Source organism: Nicotiana attenuata, unplaced genomic scaffold, assembly GCF_001879085.1.
Source record: "Nicotiana attenuata strain UT unplaced genomic scaffold, NIATTr2, whole genome shotgun sequence".
NCBI lineage: Eukaryota > Viridiplantae > Streptophyta > Magnoliopsida > Solanales > Solanaceae > Nicotiana > Nicotiana attenuata.
Window position 1 is genome coordinate 63,107 of NW_017672981.1, and position 13,359 is coordinate 76,465.

Below are 13,359 nucleotides of genomic sequence, written 5' to 3' on the forward strand. Positions count from 1 at the left end.
ACAGCATGTTTTAGCATTAGCTTCAATTACACTTAGTTGGTTTTGTTGGAATTATCATTTGAATTGCCTGTTTAATGATGCATTAACCATTGTTCCCACCTCATTTCAATCTGATTCATGCTTAGTTTTATTCAGGGTTGTGGTCGATTTAGATTTTAAATGCTGAAATACTTGGTTTGTTAGAATCATCCACTAGGTTAAATTGCATAATCGTTTTCCTCTTTTGATCTTTGCTCTATTTTGGTCTTTGCCCCGTTTTATTTGTCCTATTTTGTAAATTATTAGGATCTTATTGGAGTTAACTGAAATAAAGGAATCTAGGAGGGTTTTTGAAGTGTTTTTAGAAAATAATATATCTGAAAAATGAAAGAAGCTTCTAGAAAGGGAAGCTGTCAAAAACTATTAATAAAAGATGTTGAAAAACTAGACAGCTGTCCATTTCTGTTTTAAAAGATGCCAATCTCCTAATTTTAAGGGGATGCTGGCAGATTCCCTTATTCTCTTTCATTACATATATCTTGCACACCAACACTCATATAAGGGAGCATATACTCCTCACACACAGAGGTGATTTTCTGCAATATTCACACACAAAAATCACACACATTGATTTTACACTGGGCAGATTAGATGTAGACTCTTGATATTCACTGGTTTTCTGGAGATTATCCTCAGTTGGTTTCCCTTCCTGTTATTTGATTATTTTTATTTTTCTGGTGTTATTTTGGAGTTGGATTTAGCGTCAGCTTGCTGTTTCTGCTATTATTACTCTGATATTGCTATTGTTTCACTTTAACTTCAAAGACTTATTTTCTATTTTGTTGATCTTGCCATAATCAGGTACTACTTCTGGCTTGCATAATGTAGACATTACATTTAACTAGGTGAATCTGCCTTTGTTTTAAATTTGCTTCAAGCCCTACAAATTTGCTTGAACATTGTAATGTTTTCCTAGTGTGTTTTTGGAGTCATCAATCAGACAGGCTATCTTTTGTTCCTGTCTAAAGTGTGATTGAATCGACACTCATTTTATTTTGTGGTATGAGTTTGAAAGATGGAATTTAGTTGAGAAGCATGTACGAGAAGTGGAGCTTCAGGGCTGATCACAGGATATGGCTAAGCTGTTATATGCAGATTTGGAAATTTTAAGGAAATTCGTTTATTTATAAGTAGAACTAATGCCGTTATCCTTTTCTGGGTTCAAGTTGTATAGATGATAAAAAATAGTTGTTGTTTATGTGTTCATAAGTGGATGATATGACCTTGAATTTGGATAAAATGAATTCATGCTTAGATTTGGTTTAATTATCTTTCTTTCTTTCCAATTGTGCACAAAAGTCATTAGTTTGGGATTACTGTGTTGTTGCTTTCAAAGGTCGTTGGACCAATTATTTGGCCTAACATGGCTGTATGCCCAATTTGGGACCTAATGGTTCCCACACTATATCGTTTCGACTCAATTGCAGGCCCAGAAATGTTTGCAACAGATCTGGTTTAGGTTTGAACGTGAGTATTTTCTTCATGTGTACACGATATTGTGAAACCAACTATTAGCCATCTTAGCAATTAAATGAATCTATCAGAAGCATTTGTCAGCTCCTAAAATCAGTAGTCTCACGTCAGCTGATCCTAAGTCAAATTCTTAATTAATTAATCTCTCCATTTCTTGGCCCTCCAGTTTAGGATATGCGATAGTTGTTTAACTAGTAGAACAATTTAATAAGCAACAAAGGCATTTTGCATTCATGCCGTCTAAATCCATAAGCTCTAGATTTCACGCGCAAATCCCAAATTTTAGGATAATAGAATCACAAACATCCTAGTTGCTTTAGGCGCGATTAATAATAATCATCGTGACTATGGGTACGGTTCCCATGGCATAGTCATGATACGTAATCCCCAATTCGAGTGTGCGTTTCACGTGACTCGACCACAACTTCAAACAATAATGAAATTAAACACGTTGTAGATTGAGGGTGCATTTCACGTGGCGCGATTTGCGATATGTGTAGACAATGAGTGTACGACAATGTGGCTCGTCTCAGTTTAATTCCATAAAAGCTTAAAACGCAATAAATATAATAAAAGCGGTAAGAGGAATAAAAATGCAAATAGGTTTAAATGTATAATTAAATCATATAAGTAGGCCAATTATTAATAGTTGAGCGACCATTCTAAAATCACGAAACTCGGGAGTGGCTCACACTTCTCCCGGGTTAACTGAATTCCTTACCCGTTCTTCCGGTTTGCACAGACTTTTAAACAGAGTCAAATTTCCTCGATTTGGGATTTAAAATAAACCGGTGACTTGGGACACCATAAACTAACCTAAGTGGTGACTCTGATTAATTAAATAATCTCATTTCGATAGCGTCACTTTAATTAGAAAAAACTCTCTATCCCCTCGGGAAAAAGGAGGTGTGACAACCGGAGTCTACAACATCTGTTCAAACAGAAGGATCTTAACTTGCGTAAGCGGAGATGGTTAGAGTTGCTCAAGGACTATGATATCACCATTCTATATCATCCCGGAAAGGCTAAAGTGGTGGCCGGTGCCTTGGTTCGATAGGGGGAGAGCTTGGGCATTTTAGCATATCTACCAGCAACGGAGAGGCAATTAGCATTGGATGTTCAGGCCTTGGCCAACCTGTTTTTTTATATTGGATGTTTTGGAGTCGAGTTTTGGCTTGTGTGATTTCTCGGTCTTCTCTTTATGATCATATTAGAGAGCGTCAGCGTGAAGACCCCCATTTGCTTGTCTTCAAGGACAGGGTTCAGCACGGCGATGCCAAGGAGGTCACTATTGGGGATGACAGTGTGTTACGAATGTAGGGCAGGCTATGTGTGCCCAATGTAGATGGTTTGCATGAGTTGATTCTTCAAGAGGCCCACAGTTCGCGGTACTCCATTTATCCGGGTGCCACTAAGATGTATCAGGACTTAAGGCATTGTCGCACCCCTTTTTTCTCGCGAAATCAGGTTTCGACACGTGACAACTCTTTTAAGGAAGGTGTTAAAAGAGAGAGTCACCACCTAACGGGTTTGAGGTGCGTTAGGGCACCTATTTGCAAATAACTCTGGTTTAATCAGTTTGCGTCACCAAATATCGGGTAAGGGCTCAAATTACCTCGAAGAGAAGGTGTTAGGCACTCTTCGGGGTCCACAACTGTTGGTCCCGGCCGAACACGAATTATATGAATTAGTCAGATAAACAAGGATAGAGAAAAGCAAGAAGTTTGGGAAGTTATTATCAAAAGTCCTTGAATAAACATAAATAATTGATTTTAAGACAAGATGGGAGAGGGTGTCCTAAGTTTTTTTAGCCTAAAGGATCACCCCGTGCAATATAAATAATACTTCATAACTCCCTCGAGATGGGGTGTTACTCGTATTATTCAGCGGGCACAGACTATCATCTCCTGCTACCCGATTACTATCTTTAAGTTGTTACCTAAGGCGCACTAATTGATTCTAAGTCGTACCTTATGCGTGCACTACCCGTCCCATGCCTATGGTCCAGGAGGCGTTTGGACCTCTATTTTGGGTGGCTCTAAACTTAACTTAGGTTGCTCAAAATTAGAAAACTAGGCGACATACAAAACGAGTTGGACTTCATGTAAAAGCAATTAAGGGCTCAAGTTAGCCTCCACACTTAGACAACAAACGCATGCAAACAAATTAGGCGTTTAACAGTACAAAATTGAAACGCGTTAAAGTCATTAAGCCCTATAGACATGGTTTCTATGTGACCTAGGAATTCAAACATGCAGGCAGTTTCATATGCAAGGTGCCATTTTAGATATAACTTCTGAGCGACTATACAATTGCCTACTGATTGCAGGTTATAAGCGATTAAAAACCTATAGACATGCTATCTAGGTGATTTACGCAGTAATTAGTAGTGATAGCCATGTAAGACATTCAGAATTACTTAGTTTGATCCTATAGGCATGCTTTCTAATAGTGGCAACGAAACGGTGTTGAAAGTTTAATATTAGCACTTAAAAAGCGAGTAGGATTACCCTATAGGCAGGATTTCTGCAATTAGCGATTGAATTGGTTTTAGCTCCTATAGGCATGTCTCCTAAGTGAATAATTATAACAACATCACATTAACCAGTTAAAACCCTATAGGCATGATTCCTAAAATGCAGATTTGCAGAACATAAACTAACATAACCCTATGGTCATAGTATCTAACGAACATGCTATAATGCAAATTGAAACATTGGTCATTTTATTTCCTATAGACATGATATCTAACAAACATGTAGAAACAGAATATGTTAAACGAATTAAACACTCAATTCCTATAGGAAGGTTATCTAACACACATAGTAGCAGAACATGTTCGAGCAAATTATACACCTATAGGCAGGATTTGTACCCGTTCATGCAAACAATTAGAATAAACCCATTTTCCCAATTTTACTAACACCCAATTGTTATTACAACATTATTACAGACCCAATGAGTGAAATAAATTACAGAATCAAAATAGCTATAGTGGGCCTAAGGCGGGCTCAAAGTATACCCATCCTGGCCAGGCCTTCAATATCATATCCAACATGCTTCAACATAGCCCAGAAACAATCTTCATGGCCAAAACCCAGTAGCCAGAGCTAATCAACAGCCATTTACACAAACCAACTGGTTTATCCAGTAGGTGATCAAAGGGTGCAAAGTTGAGCAATTAGGAAAAGTGGAAAAGAACCTTGGACCCTAGTGCGTCAGAGTTTCCAAAGGCTCACACTAGGGAGGTTGATAGAGGAAACTTAGGGGGGAGGGCTTTGGCTTTCAGCCAGCCCAGAATTAAACTCATGACAGGAGATAACCAGTGAAAATAATAGTAAAGTAATAGGTTTGGAAAAGCATTTGCAAACTTATAAGATAATCACACAATGAACATGAACTAACATATTGGGCAGGGTAACATATGCCGAGAGACAAAGAATCTAGGATTGCAAAGTTAATAGCCAAGGGCATTAGGCTAATAAAACCAAGTAATGCAACCAATTTAGAACTTAAAGGATCATATTATACCAAACTCAGGATTAAACAGTATAATACAAACAGGATCAGGTATCATAGAGGGCATTAGTCAAAGAAGATTAGTTTCAAAAAGATCACAAGTTATTAGAGGTACAGATAGGTCATGGAAAGGACGCATAGAGTGGCAACAATAGTCATAGGAGCATACAACATTTAGAGCAAAGGTCTTAAACAAGCTGGGGCAGGTCAATAACATCAATTAATCACTGGAAGTTCATAGTTAGGTAGAGGAACATGGATTAAACCATGTAATCAAAACAACACTAACTAAGCATGCTTTATTCTGTCTAAATTAACTAAGTTAGGTGCAAAGACATCATTAAGCTAGCAATTATAAGCAGAATTAAACAGGAAAAGAGTCAGGAGAACATATTAGATCATGCAATTCAGAGAACATGCTAATTAGAACGTAATAAACATTGCGAAAGTTAGAAACTAACCAGTGATTGTTCAATAAATAAGAAAAGAACTACAGTAAGGATCCAGAGTCTCGAATGTGTCAAGTTCTAAGGGTTTCAAGAACCCAGGGCAGTGCTCACACCCAAGAGAGGTCGAGAAAAGTAGAAATCAGGTGGTCTTGTCTTTCAGCCAGCCAAGAGCCAAACAGAATAGAGTAGTAAGCAAATACAAAATAGAAACCTTAATTTTTTGTGAAAAATAGTGATTGAAGTCCTTCCAGAAAGGGGAAGGGGAGTGGGTTTTTATAGTAGCAAAGTTAAACACACAAACAAGAAAAAACAACCAATCAATCTTAAAAAAAGGAAAGAATAGCATGCGAAATTGATTCAGAATCAATTTAGGAGAAGTCAAGCAAACCCTAGTTTTTTAGGAAAAACAAATAAGTGGATGTCTAGATCAGGGTGTCGGCATCACACATATAGCATGTGTGCCGTGAGTGAGAGGGTGGTCGTAGATCAGTCCTCAGCTCTTCGACTCGAGGAAGAAGCCCCGGCTAACTCCGTGCCAGCAGCCGCGGTAAGACGGGGGGGGGGGGGGGGAAGTGTTCTTCGGAATGACTGGGCGTAAAGGGCACGTAGGCGGTGAATCGGGTTGAAAGTGAAAGCTGCCAAATACTGGCGGAATGCTCTCTAAACCAATTACCAGAATATACACAAAAATAGTAAGATATGACGACTATGGACATAATAACAGTTAAAATAAGAGAATCGAACCATTTTGGTTCGATGTAAAGAGATATGAAAACCCTAGTTTTAGGGTAAGTAAGAATCAACAGAAAATACACAGAGATTTGTACCTGTCACAACCCGGACTTCCCACCCTCGGGAGTCGTGATGGCACCTACTAGAGAAAGCTAGGCAAGCCAACTATTCCGATTAATTTACCCTTTTCATTTTTAATCTCTTAACAATTTCAAATTAGCATATAATAAGCAGCGGAAATAATAATGCGAAAAGAACGAAATTTAACAATTTAGCTAATACCAATACGAATCCATAAACATAAACCACCCAGAACTGGTGTCACAATCTCACGGACTATCTAAGAATACTAGATATAGGGTCTGAACAAGAAAGTACATGTCTGTCTCTGAAATAGAAAAAGAACAGAAAGAAACTAGATAGAAAGGGGCCTCCAAGGCGTGCGGACGCCTACAGGACTACCTCGCGTCTCCGACGGACTGAAGGCAGCAACCCCTCGCTAAGGTCCGTATGCTCCAGTACCGGGATCTGCACAAAAGAGTGCAGAGTGTAGTATCAGTACAACCGACCCCATGTACTGAGTAAGTGCCGAGCCTAACCTCGGCGAAGTAGTGACGAGGCTAGGACACAACAACAAATAACCTGCAATTAAACAGCATCTAGCAGAATAATAGTAATAGAAGTAATTCAAAAGTAACAGGGGAAGGGTAACATGCTATGGGGGAAATACCAACATAAAGATTTACAGTAATAACGAAATAAAACAGTTAAGGCACCTGAACTGACAATAACAAGAAATCATGACAAACAGGCAATAAGTGCACGACATCACCCTTCGTGCTTTTACTCTCTATCCTCACCAATGCAATCAAATAATGAAAGTGTGCACATCATCACCCTTCGTGCTTTATCTCTCTTCCTCACCATATAAATATTAGAAATGTGCACGGCATCACCCTTTGTGCTTTATCTCTCTTCCTCACCATATGCATCAATATCAACGTAAATATACACGGCATCACCCTTCATGCTTTATCACTCTTTCCTCACCATATGCATAAGTATGAATGTGCACGGCATCACCCTTCGGGCTTTATCACTCTTTCCTCACCCAAACAATAGCAACAACAACATCCCGGAAAGGGAATCAACAATAAGAATATGTACGTCCGTCCCGGCAAGGGAATCAGCTATAACCAAACTTGTACCAACAATTAACTTCACAAATGAACCTCAACTAGAGCCAATGCTCAACATCAACCAAATACCAAGAAGATACTCATAAGTCTTGCTCAACATGGATAATCAACAATTTAGGCATTTGTAGTAATTATTAAGGAGCACAACGATCACAATTTAAGACTCACGGGCATGCTCGACACCAACGTATAGATGCTCGTCACCACACCTATACGTCGTACACTACACCAGCACATAGCAAATAAGGCACAATACCTATTCCCTCAAGCTAAGGTGAGACCAAACACTTACCTCGAACTTCCACGGCCAACTCAAGCCTCAAACACCGATTTCCCTTTAGAACTTGCCTCCAATTTACTTGTATCTAACCCAAATTAATTTCACAACATAAATAAATGCTAAAGAATTCGACCCCAATGCTAAATTATAGGTTTTCTATCATTTTCCCCAAAAAGTCAAAAATCGACCTCGGGCCCGCTTGGTCAAAACTCGAGGTTTGGACCAAAACCCGATCACCCATTCACCCACGACCCCGAATATGCAATTAGTTTCGAAATCCGACCCCAAAACAAGGTCTAAATTCCAATTATTCAAAAAGCCCTAACTCTACCCAAATTCCCAATTTCTACCATGAAAATTCTTGATTTTTGATTAAAAAGTGATGAAAACGTTGGGTAATTGAAAGAGTAAAGTTTAGAATTGATTACCAACACTTTAGGGATGAATTTGTGTGAAGAAAATCGCCTCTAGGTCTTGGTAGTTCGAAAATATGAAGAAAATGGGTTCTGCCCGTTTTTAAATCTGTTTTGAAAAGACTGGGCAGGCCTTCATCGCGTTCACGATGGGCCTGCTGCATTCGCGATGGGGCAGGCCCATATGGCCTTCGCGTTCGTATTGGATGGCCCGCGTTCGCGGAGCTTTTGCTCCTCAAGACTTCGCGTTCCCGGTCAAAAGGCCGCGTTCGCATAGAACAAATCGAGCTCCCTCCCCCAGGCCCACTAACTCTATGCGTACGCGTGGGCTAGAACGCGTTCGCGAAGGGTAACCCACCAGAGCTTCGCGTTCGCGTCCTAAGCTCCGCGTTCGCGAAGAACAAAATGACCCCTGAGGAAATTTGCCTTACGCGTTCGCGAGTGAAGCCACGCGAACGCGAAGAACAAATTCACTGTGCACCTGCAACAGCTATCACAGCAGAAATTCTAAGTTCAAAACATCCTGAACCCCCTCCGAAACTCACTCGAGCCCTCGGGGCTCCAAACCAAACATGCACACTAACATAAAACATCATACGGACTTACTCATGCGATAAAATCGCCAAATAACACTTAGAACTTCAAGTTTAGCATCAAAATCAAAGAAAAATCTCAAGAACTCGTAAGTTTCAAATTTCACAACCGAGGGTCCGATTCACGTCATATAAATTCCGTTTCTTACAAAATTTTACAGGCACAACTTAAATACCATATAAGACCCGTACCGGGCTCCGGAACCAAAATACGGGCCTGATACCATCAAATTCAAACACATTTAAATTTTCAAAAACTCTTATAATTTCAGTTAAACAATTTTCTTCAAAAATTCATTTCTCGGGCTTGGGACCTCGGAATTCGATTCCGGGCATACGCCCAAGTCCCATATTTCTCTACGGACCCTCCGGGACCATCAAATCACGGATCCGGGTCCGATTACCCAAAATGTTGACTGAAGTCAACTTAAATTCAATTTTAAAGGCAAAATTAGCATTTTTATCAAATTTTCACATAAAAGCGTTCCGAATATACGCCCGGACAGCGCATGCAAATCGAGGTGAGATGAAAGGAGGTCTTTAAGGCCTCAGAACACAGAATTTGACTTGTAAATCAAGTGATGACCTTTTGGGTCGTCACATCCTCCACCTCTAAAGCAACCGTTCATCCTCGAACGGACATAGAAAAGAAGTACCTGAGTCAGGGGAAAGATGGGGATAAAGGCTCCGCATATCAGACTCGGACTCCCAGGTAGCAGCCTCGGCAGGCTGACCTCTCCACTGAACACGAGCAGAAGGGTAACTCTTAGATCTCAACTGACGAACCTGCCGGTCTAAAATGGCCACCGGCTCCTCCTCATAGGTCAAGTCCTTGTCCAACTGGACAGTGCTGAAGTCCAACACGTGGGATAGATCGCTGTGATACTTCCGAAGCATGGACACATGGAACACTGGGTACACAGCTGATAAACTTGGCGACAATGCAAGTCTGTAAGCCACCTCTCCCACTCGATCAAGAATCTCAAAAGGACCAATGAACCTAGGGCTTAGCTTGCCCTTCTTCCTAAATCTCATCACGCCCTTCATGGGCGACACCCGAAGCAACACTCGCTCTCCGACCATGAATGCCACATCACGAACCTTGCAGTCGGCGTAATTCTTTTGCCTGGACTGAGCTGTACAAAGCCTATCCTGAATGATCTTGACCTTTTCCAAGGCATCCTGAACTACATCTTTACCCAACAACCTAGCCTCTCCTGGCTCAAACCACCCAACCGGCGACTGACATCGCCTACCATATAGTGCCTCATAGGGAGCCATCTGAATGCTCGACTGGTAGCTGTTGTTGTAGGCAAACTCTGCTAATGGCATGAACTGATCCCAAGAACCTCCAAAGTCAATAACACATGCTCGGAGAATATCCTCCAAAATCTTGATAGTACGCTCGGACTGTCTGTCCGTCTGAGGATGAAATGTAGTGCTCAACTCGACCCTCGTACCTAACTCACGTTGTACTGCCCTCCAGAAATGCAAGGTAAACTGCGTACCCCGGTCAGAAATGATAGACACAGGCACACCATGAACACGAACAATCCATCGAATATAGATCTCTGCCAACCGCTAAGAAGAATAGGAAACCACCACAGGAATGAAATGCGCTGACGTGGTCAGCCTATCCACAATAACCCACACTGCATCGAACTTCCTCTGAGTTCGTGGGAGTCCAACAACGAAGTCTATAGTGATATGCTCCCACTTCCACTCAGGAATCTCAATCTTCTGAAACAAACCACCAGGTCTCTGATGCTCGTACTTTACCTGCTGACAATTCAACATAGGCAACAATGTCCTTCTTCATTCTCCTCCACCAATAATGCTGCCACAAGTCCTGATACATCTTAGCGGCGCCCGGATGAATAGAATACCGGGAACTATGGGCCTCCTCTAAAATCAACTCACGAAGTCCATCCACATTAGGCACACAAATACGACCTTGCATCCTCAAAACTCCGTCATCGCCAACTGTGACCTGCTTGGCACCTCTGTGCCGCACTGTGTCTCTAAGGACAAGCAAATGAGGATCATCATACTGCCGATCTCGGATACGCTCAAATAATGAAGAACGAGCGACTGTGCAAGCTAACACACGACTGGGCTCAAAAACATCCAACCTCACGAACTGATTGGCTAAAGCCTGAACATCCAAAGCAAGCGGTCTCTCCCCGACCGGAATATACGCAAGGCTGCCCATACTAGCTGACTTCCTACTCAAAGCATCGGCCACTACATTGGCCTTCCCCGGATGATACAAGATGGTGATATCATAGTCTTTCAATAGCTCCTACCACCTCCTCTGCCTCAAATTTAGCTCCTTCTACTTGAACAAGTATTGCAAACTCTTGTGATCCGTTAACACCTCCCATGACACGCCATATAAATAATGTCTCTAAATCTTTAGCGCGTGAACAATGGCTGCTAGCTCCAAGTCATGAATTGGATAATTCTTCTCGTGAATATTCAACTGTCGCGAAGCATATGCAATAACCTTGCCATTCTGCATCAACACCGCACCAAGTCCAATACGGGATGCATCACAATATACTGTATATGGCCCTGAACATGTGGGCATAACCAACACCGGCGCCGTAGTCAAAGCTGTCTTGAGCTTCTGAAAGCTCACCTCACACTCGTCCGACCACCTGAACTGGGCACCCTTCTGGGTCAACTTGGTCATTGGGGCTGCTATGGATGAAAACCCCTCCACAAATCGGCGGTAATAACCCGCCAAACCTAAGAAGCTCCGGATCTATGTAGCTGATGTGGGTCGAGGCCAGTTCTTGACTACCTCTATCTTCTTCGGATCCACCTGAATACCCTCTGCCGATACAACATGGACCAAGAATGAAACTGAACTCAACCAAAACTCGCACTTCGAAAACTTGGCATACAACTGACTGTCTCTCAAAGTCTGGAGAACGACTCGAAGATGCTGCTCGTGCTCCTCCTGACTGCGGGAATAGATCAAAATATCGTCAATGAAGACAATCACGAAGGAATCCAAATAAGGCCTGAACACTCGGTTCATCAGATCCATGAATACAGCTGGGGCATTTGTCAACCCAAACGACATCACTAAAAACTCATAATGCCCGTACCGAGTGTGAAAAGCTATCTTAGGGACATCGGATGCCCTAATCCTCAACTGATGGTAGCCAGATCTCAAATCAATCTTCGAAAACACTTTGGCACCCTGAAGTTGATCAAACAAATCATCAATCCTCGGCAATGGATGCTTGTTCTTGATGGTGGCTTTGTTCAACTGTTGATAATCTATACACATCTTCATCGATCCATCCTTCTTCTTAACAAACAATACCGGCGTACCCCGGGGCGAGACACTAGGTCTAATGAAGCCCTTGTCAAGCAAGTCCTGCAACTGTTCTTTCAATTCTTTCAATTCTGGCGGGGCCATACGATATGGCAGAATAGAAATGGGCTGAGTGCCCGGAGCCACATCAATGCAAAAGTCAATGTCCCTGTCGGGTGGCATCCCCGGCAGGTCTGAATGAAACATCTCTGGAAACTCACAAACAACGGGCACAGAATCCATAAAAGGAACCTCAGCACTAGAATCACGAACATACGCCAAATAGGCAAAACATCCCTTATCAACCATACGGCGAGCCTTCATATATGAGAGAACCCTATTGGTAGAATGACCAGAAGTCCCTCTCCACTCCAAATGAGGCAACCCCGGCAATGCTAAGGTCACGGTCGTGGCATGACAATCCAATATAGCATGGTAAGGGGATAACCAATCCATCCCCAGAATGACATCGAAATCCACCATATCGAGAAGTAGGAGATCTACATGGGTCTCAAGATCCCCAATAACGACCACGCAAGCACGATAAACGCGATCTACCACGATAGAATCACCCACCGGTGTAGACACATATACATGAGCACACAAAGAATCACGAGGCACAACCAGATAAGGGGTAAAGTAAGATGATACATAAGAATATGTGGACCCTGGATCAAATAGAACTGAGGCATCTCTACTACATACTAAAACCGTACCTGTGATAACTGCATCAGAGGCCTCAGCCTCAGGTCTGCCTGGCATAGCTTAACATCGGGGTTGGGGCCCACCACTCTAAACTGCATCCCTAGGACGGCCTCCTGCTGGCTAGCCTCCACCTCTAGCTGGCTGGCCTCCACCTCTAGAGGCTTGACCTCTACCTCTAACACCTCTACCCCTACCTCTAGCTGGCTGAGCAGGCGGTGGAACACCCGGTGCTGGAACCATAGCACGAGAACCCTGGTGCTAAGAACTGCACGAGGCTCGAGGGCAAAACCTAGCAATGTGCCTCGTATCGCCGCAAGTATAGCAAGACTTCGGCTGCTGAGACTGCTGACCTTGAAACTGACCCTGACGGCCTGGGTAACCATCCTGAATACACTAGAGCGGAGGTGCTTTGATAGGAGCTGGTGGTGCACTGTAGGGCAACTGATCAAAATACTGTATATGAGAACCACGGCCAGCTGGAGTACCGTGAGAAGCCTGAAGTGCTAACTGAAATGGCCTGGGAGGATGGCCTCTATTAAAAGAATCCCTACCTCCAGACGAGGCACCACTGAATCTGCCAGAATGACGAGGCCTCTTATCAGACCCCTGACCGCTCCCCTGAGCTAAAA

General features: G+C 42.4%; 1 long non-coding RNA gene across 1 annotated transcript; it reads left to right on the forward strand.

Moving 5' to 3' along the window:
- Positions 1-463: 463 nt before the first annotated feature.
- Positions 464-1,308, forward strand: LOC109215083. The gene is made up of 2 exons (XR_002066309.1): positions 464-674; positions 841-1,308. It is a non-coding gene; the product is annotated as an uncharacterized LOC109215083 (long non-coding RNA).
- The last annotated feature ends 12,051 nt before the right edge of the window (positions 1,309-13,359 follow it).